Here is a 7,741-nt window from a genome sequence, read left to right as displayed (position 1 = left end):
TCTTTGAGCTCTCCAAAAATAAGAAATGGAGACCATGATGTTTGGGTGGATCAAATTGACTTATCTGATGGATTATCCACAATAAACATTGGGGAGTTCTTGGATCTCTAGACTCGTACGAGGGAAGTCCAGTTTAATGAGGAGCGCGACAATATCACATGGAAGCTCGCCTCACCTCCAATGCTTTCTACTCCACCGCCTTGGCCTACGATGCCCAGTTTCTTGGCTTGACCTCGTCCATGATCAAGCCTCCAAAGTGCAAATTCTTTTCTTGGCTCATTATACCAAACCGAGTTTGGATTGATAGATTGGAGAAGAGAGATTGGCCTAATAATGACCTCTGTCAGCTTTGCAAATGTCAACCAAAGACGGTCGCTCACATACTTCTCTAATCCTGGTACACAAAGAAGATTTGGTGCATGATCAAAGATTGGCTTGGAAGAGAGGACCTCGACTTAGAAATTGGCAACATTTCGATGATGTCCACACTTGGTGGACCGACATGGCATTGGCTTCTCTTCTAATGCTTGTGTCTCGGGAGATTTGGAACAAGAGGAATTGTAGAGTTTTTCAAAAAATTGCTTCTATGCCGACAATTGTAGTTGATAATATCAAAAGAGAAGCTAGGTTGTGGTGTATCACCAGGGCGAAACACTTAGGAGCAATTATACCTGGAGAGTAGTCCGTTTTGGTCCTTTTGGCTAAGGCCTTGTACATACTCTTTCCCCTTTAATGAAAAGGCAAAGTTTTTGCCTTGTTTAAGAAAAGTAATATGGATCAGGGACAATATTAAACAAAACTAACATGTACACGTAGCAAAACGAAGTATGCTTGTGGTTTGCTGTTTTTTACATTATACTTTTTTTTTTGGAACGAAGACGCTAGGTTTGCACGCCACATAACACACATAACACCACAGTCTCAATAGGCTACAACAGCCACGCACGCCATAATGAAAACAACAAACTAAGAGGGGACCCGACCCACTCTAGCTCACAAACAAGACCCTAGAGGAACAAGATACGCTTCAATTCGCTTGCCGCAGCCTTGGGATACATGTAGCGATCTTCTCCATAGTGCTCTTCAAATGGTCTGCATCACCTTGCTTCCCCAGCGGTGCCCAACTCTGTAAAAATAAATGGCATTTGAAGATAACATCAGTAGGATTGGAAGGAAACTTATGTTCCATAGTCATTTTATTACGCACAGTCCAAAGGGACCAGAGTAAGGCCCCTACGCAGGTCCACAAGATCCTGGCCTTGGCACCCCTCTATGCCTGTAAAATAGCCAGCAGCTTAGACCCAGTGCTAGGATTCCAATTCTGTTGGAAAACCTGTCGCACCGCGCTCCAGGCAAAGCGGGCCAGAGCGCATTGGAACATGACGTGGTTCGCGTCCTCTAGCGACTCACATACCACGCACGTCCCGTCCGAAGGCCCATTCCGTTTAGCTACGTTCTCCGCCGTCGGAAGCCTATTGCGAAATAACTGCCACATAAAGATCTTAATCTTTAACGGCACCCTAGCCTTCCAAAGGTTCCTGGCAGTATCCAACGCAGTGCCCTCTGTCAGCTTATTGTAAAGGGACTTCGCTGAGAATTTCCGAGACACGGAGAGGTCCCAAGAAACCGTATCCTCATCTAGATTTACCGAAATTTGTTCCAGCCGCGCCTGAAGCAAGCCCCAACTTGCTAATTCCGCCGCATTCAACTGTCTCTGAAAGTTAATCAAAGGCGGCGTAGCGCGAAGAGCCTCTCCCACCCTGAGTAGCGGGTCCGCCGTCACCTGATATAACTGCGGGAACTCCTGCCAAAGCGGCTTGTCACCCAACCAGCGATCCAACCAGAACCTAGTCGAGTTGCCGCTATTCACCTCAAATCTCACCCCCAGCGAGAAGGCTGGTCTAACCGCCTGGAGCCCATTCCAAAACGGCGAGCCCGAAGCCTTGGCGTTAAATACATCCCCGTCCGAGAAGTATTTGGCCCGCAGAAGGTCTGCCCACAGACCCTCTTCCTTAGCCGCTAGCTTCCACCACCATTTTGATAGCATCGCCACGTTCATAAGTTTAGAATTAGTGATCCCTAGCCCACCATGCTTCTTAGGTCGGCAGACCGCCGCCCATTTTAACATATGGTATTTCCTTTTGTGACCCGCTCCTTCCCAAAAGAATTTTGAGCGCGGCGTATCTAACTTCCCATGCACCCCATCAGCTAACAAGAACATCCCCAGCGTAAAAAGAGGGAGGGAAGACAGGCTCGAGTTAGTAAGAATTAACCGAGCCGCCGAAGACATAAAGCGTCCCCGCCATGGGCTAACCCTATTGGCAACCTTACCATACAGCGGTTCCCATTCGGAGATGGTAAGGTTTTTAGGCGCGATCGGTAGCCCTAGGTACTTAATTGGAAAACTCCCTAGTTTACAATTAAGGAGATTGGCTATTCGGACACGTTCGAGCTGGTCCAATCCCATTATAATTACCTCACTTTTGAGGAAATTAATCTTGAGCCCTGATAGCATTTTAAAAGCTAGGAGGAGCAGCTTGATAGTAGCGATGTTGTGATCATCAGGCTGAAATAACAGCATTGTATCATCCGCGTATTGCAGATGCGTCACCCCCCCCCCCTGGGATGAGGTGTGGCACTACGCCTTTCACGTGACCCGCCCCTCGGGCCCTCGCGACCATCGCAGCAAGTGCGTCTGCCACAAAGTTAAAGATCAAAGGGGAGCTAGGGTCTCCTTGCCGAAGACCCCTTTTGTTACGGAAAAATTTACCCATCTCCCCGTTGATCGACACCGCTGTATTCCCACAGCTAATCAAGTGCATCATCCTATGAACAAAGCCTGCGTCAAAACCCTTTTTGAGCAGAACCTCCCGCACAAACTCCCAGCTCACGCGGTCATAGGCTTTCTCGAAGTCAAGTTTGAGCAATACTCCTTGCCCTTTCGTACGTTTAAGCTCATGCACGATCTCCGCAAGCGCCACTGGTCCCTCCAATATATTGCGCCCCTTGATGAACCCAGTCTGACTCCTACTGATCACCCTTTGAGCAATAGGAGTCAGCCTGACAGCATAGGCTTTGGCGCACAACTTGAATGGCACATTAATGAGCGTGATAGGCCTAAATAACCTGATGCTGTCCGTGCCCTTAACTTTGGGGATAAAACTAATCACCCCAAAATTTAAACGAGCCAGGTCCACCTGTCCCAACACGAAGCCATTGATAATTGCGTGGAACACATGTTTTAGGCTACGCCAGAATTTTTTGAAGAACTCCACCGGCCACCCATCAGGCCCCAGGGCCGTGCCCGTCTTCATGGAAGACAGCGCACGATCAATCTCCTTCGGCAGAAAAGACAAGACAAGTCCTGCGTTTTCTTCCTGAGAAACCCGTTCGTGAGGACCCCACAAATCCTCCCGAAGGCAGAGCTGCTTCTCCTCAGCCGTCCCCAACAGGCCAATGAAGAAATCATAAATGTGATTGCAAATCTCTGCCTGGGTGATCAAAACCCTATCCCCGTGGTTAAGGCGTAGAATAGAACCTTTACGTTTTCTCCCATTGGCGAACGCATGGAAGTACCCTGTGTTTGCGTCACCTTTGGTCACCCACTTGATGCCGCCCCTACGGCGCCAGTACTCCTCTTCCGCTCTCAGGATGGAGAGCACTTGTTCTTCCAGCGCATATCGCAGCGCCCACTCCTGCTCGGAGAACATGTGCACATTTGCTTCCGCATCAAGCGTTGCTATTTGGGCCAAAATCTTGGCCCGCTCCTTTTTGGATTCGCTACCAAAATTCGCTCCCCATCCCCTAAGGAAAGCGTGGAGCTTAGCTGCCGCCGCCGACCAAAACTCAGCCGGGCCCCTTTGGGGGCCCACCTGCGACACAATGGCCGCCCACCGCTCATGCACCATGGCCTCGAAGCCCTCTGCTTCGAACCAGGCAGATTCGAAAAAGAATCTGCTGCTACGGCGCCTCTGCTCCTCCCTTGAGGAGAAGATCAGAGGGATGTGATTAGATCCGATCCTAGTTTCGGCCACTAAAGAGCACATCGGAAAAAGCGCTTCCCACTCCGGGGTGAAGAAGACACGATCAAGAACTGACCTAACCGGGCGGAGCTGTTTGTTGGTCCACGTAAATCTCGCTCCGGTCCGAGCAGCCTCCCGAAGCGAGGCTGCCGCAATAGCATCGTTGGAAAGGGACACCCTAGCCTAGTCCACATTGCCATTGTTCTTATCCGACCCCGCTCGGATCAAGTTAAAATCTCCTCCCACAATGACCGGGAGGTTCGCTGCCCGCTTGGCCCCTACCATCGCGGAAACCTCATCTAGGAAGCCTGCCGACCTCGAGTGATCCGCAGGCCCATAAACCCCAATGACAGCCCACACCAGGTTCGAAGCCCGCTGCCTAACCGTGGCCATAATGCAAAAAACCCCAAAATCCCACGCGAGGACCTCACAAACGTCCTCATTACAACCCATGAGCAGGCCACCCGAATGGCCCGCAGAAGGCACCCAGCGCCAGTTAAACCGCTGTAAAGGATCAATCGCCAGAAGATCCCTATGCGCAAAGTCGGCCTTAATGGTTTCTTGTAACGAAACTATATCGATGCGCTCCTTGGCCATATATTCCCGGAGCTGCGTGCGACGCCCTACGTGCCCACAACCCCGAATATTCCAGAATAAAAATCGCATTACAACACTCGGTTACGGAGGCGAACTCCTCGCGAGCTCACCGCCTTTTGCACGCGCTTCCTAGCCGGCACACGACTGGAAGAGGGTAAGTCAGAGCCTTCCCTCGGCTCTGCTTCCCCTTCTGGCACCACCACCACCAACTGCCCCCCTGGGCAGTTTTCCTGTGCATCCAAGGCCTGGCAACGCGCAGCCGCCTCGGCCAAGGCAGCCTGAGCCTCCTCACGCGCCCGGACTAACGGGATAATATCAGCAGAGCTAGACCCCAGCTCCACTCCACTATCAAGTAAAATCGACGCAAGACGGTCGTCTGAGAACGCGCTGAGAATTGTAAAAGAGGGAAGGGGTTACCTGACACGTCCAAGTTATTGTCCGCTACGCTCAGCTTCGCGCTCTCCAGAGAAGACAGATCCCCCAGCTTGGCCTTCGCCCTAGTGCTTGGTTCCCGCGTCGCCACCGGCGTGGCCTTGGAGCGCTTGGCCTTGTAGCCCACATCACCCGCCGCCAACTCCGACCCCAGCTCGCCACGCAGGGACGCCGCCATGCTTGCAGCAGGCTGAGCCGCGGTCTTGGGACCCGGCTTCCTGCCCGCCATCTTCTTGGGCGGCCTGCCCGCTCCCCGGGAGCCCCGCTTTCCGGAGCCAGGAGTAGGGCTATCCTTGTTGAGCTCAGCAACCCCGGCCTGCGCCGACGGAGAGGAGGGAATTGCAGTCCACCCCCCCCCCCTCCAGCCCTGCGCCAACCACTGTCCCCGACGCCAGGACCAAAGAGGGGCGAGGTGTAGGTAGCAGCTGCGGTAAGTTGGATCCGTACTCGTCAAAGGCACCTGCCAAGTCACGCGCCAAGTTCGGGCCGCTAACTGCCGTGTCCTGAGTCGCCACCACCATCGCATGCCCTTCCATCACGCCCAACTGGTTCCATGTCTCTGTGTCAATGGAGGTGTCCAGCACGCTGTCTTCAAGATCCTCTTCTTCCCCTCCCATAACCACATCCAAACGCTGCTGCCCAGAGCCCTGCCCAGCCTCTGACCTGCCTTTGTCAACACAAGGACCCGCCGGATCCGTGGCCCCCTCTTTGGGTGGGGGTGGAGGCTGGGGCGCGCCCGAGCCCGAGCCCGAGCCCCCCACACCCGACCCCGCGCCACCCACGCCCCTACGCGGGTTCGGCCGCTCCACCTCGACCTTAACTTGATACCCTTCATGGTTAAACCAAACTTCCACCGTGCCATTCAACTTCTCTGGTGCCTTGCAAGCAAGTTTCATCCTTACCGGCCCCAACCGGATAAGCGACATTTCATCCACCACAATTGGGCGCCCCAGCATCTTAAAGCCTTCCTTGACCCTATCCTCCCTGCGGTGTTTTTGTGGGATGCCGTGAAGCTTAACCCACACTTCCGGCATGCCCATCGGTTGGATCACCTCATACAGTCTGTCCCACACCCTTGCGGTTATGTCATGAGAGGGGAGGAAAAGTTTTCCACTTGACTTGGCCATGTGCAGAAGATCCGCAGAGGGGAACACCACCAGGAAGTCATCGTCGCCCACCTGCGTAACCTGCCAGTCCCAATCACTCGTGACGATGTTCTTGAGTTCCTGTTTCAGAATCTTTAGGTTAAGTTTGCCCGGGTCCGCCGAGAGGATTGCCGCATTAGCCACCTTCTGGTCCACCGGCCGTTCCTCCTCCGCATCTTCAGCAAATTCGAAACAAAAGAAGCCCTCTCCCGTAATCGCACTCCCCATAATCTGAAGCTTAACCGCCTTGCCACGCGAAGGGCAAGCAGCGGAGGCATGGCCCTCCTCCTTGCACAGCACACATAGTGGCTTGAAAGTGCACTTGGATTGGTAGTGTCCAAGTCTGCTGCACTTGAAGCACTCCACCTCCGGCACATCTTCCACCGGGATTGGCTCCCCCACCGTTCCCTTTGCTGTCAGGATCAGCGCCCCCCCGCGCGCCTCGGCCGACGCCCGCTGCTGCTGTGCCAGGGGATCCCCATGACCCCCGCCGCATAAGGGGTGCGGCACCGCCTTGCGTTCCAGCTCCCGACGCCGCTGCGCGGCCTTCTTCCTCTGCTTCTTTTCTTGCTGTTGCTGGATCCACCATGGCGGAGGAGGACCCCAATCCCCCTCGCGACCCTGTGGCTCCGCCTGCGTGCCGCGCTCCTCCCGCGCCGCACGAAGCTCCCTCTCGCCTCTGTCATCTCCTCTGTCGCGCATCGCCCTCTTCGCCTTCTCGCGCAGATCCCGCTCCCGCCTGCGCTCCGCCTCCAGATCCGCCGTCTCCATCGGCCTCTTCTCCGCCCGCCGATCCGCCGCCTCCATCGGCCTCTTCTCAGCCCGCCGGTCCCCCATCACCGCCTCCGCGAAGGATCTGCGAAGGGGAGAGAGTGGGGGAGCAAGCTTGATGCGCCGAGCCAGGTGAGCCCAGCGCCGCACTTCTCTTTTGGCAGCAGGAAACCCTAACCAGGGCTCCCGACTGCCCTTTGCCACCCATATATACCCAAGCGCAGGGCGACTGGGCTGACCAGGTGGGCTGGACCGCTCTCGGCCCAGCGTAGGCCGCCCCGGGCCCTCCACCACAGCCACTTCTAGCCTGGGCGGCCCCGCGCAAGCCGAGATGGGCCCCGCCCCATCAGGGCCCACGACGGCCCGGCACCCGGTTCCCGCAACCCTAGGTTCCATCGCCAGGGACGCACCTGCCCCGGTCCTCGCCGCCGCCGCCGCTACCGTGCAGCCGGGGGTGGGGGTGCAGGCCAGACGCGGCCACTCCCGCTCGCCTGCCGCCGCCGTCGACGCCTCCCCTGTGCCAACCAGCAACCCCGCCAATTTGGACCGAATGGTCCCGGCTGCCACCGCCGCAGCGTTTCCACTGGGCGGCGTCGCCGGTTTCCAAACGCGCGCCGCCAACGCCCGGTGGCCCCTACCTCCCGACGCGAACCTACGCCGCCGCCGCGCCGACCCAGGCTGCTCCCTCGCAGCGAACGCCACAAAGTCGCCAATCGTTGGTCCCGCCGGCGCCGCCCTTCAGCCCCCGGCAGCGCAATCTGCCGTCTCGCACTC

The sequence above is a fragment of the Triticum dicoccoides genome, chromosome 3B (assembly GCF_002162155.2).
Source record: "Triticum dicoccoides isolate Atlit2015 ecotype Zavitan chromosome 3B, WEW_v2.0, whole genome shotgun sequence".
Taxonomy (NCBI): domain Eukaryota; kingdom Viridiplantae; phylum Streptophyta; class Magnoliopsida; order Poales; family Poaceae; genus Triticum; species Triticum dicoccoides.
The sequence above is the reverse complement of the archived record's forward strand: the minus strand, read 5'-3'. Positions refer to the sequence as shown.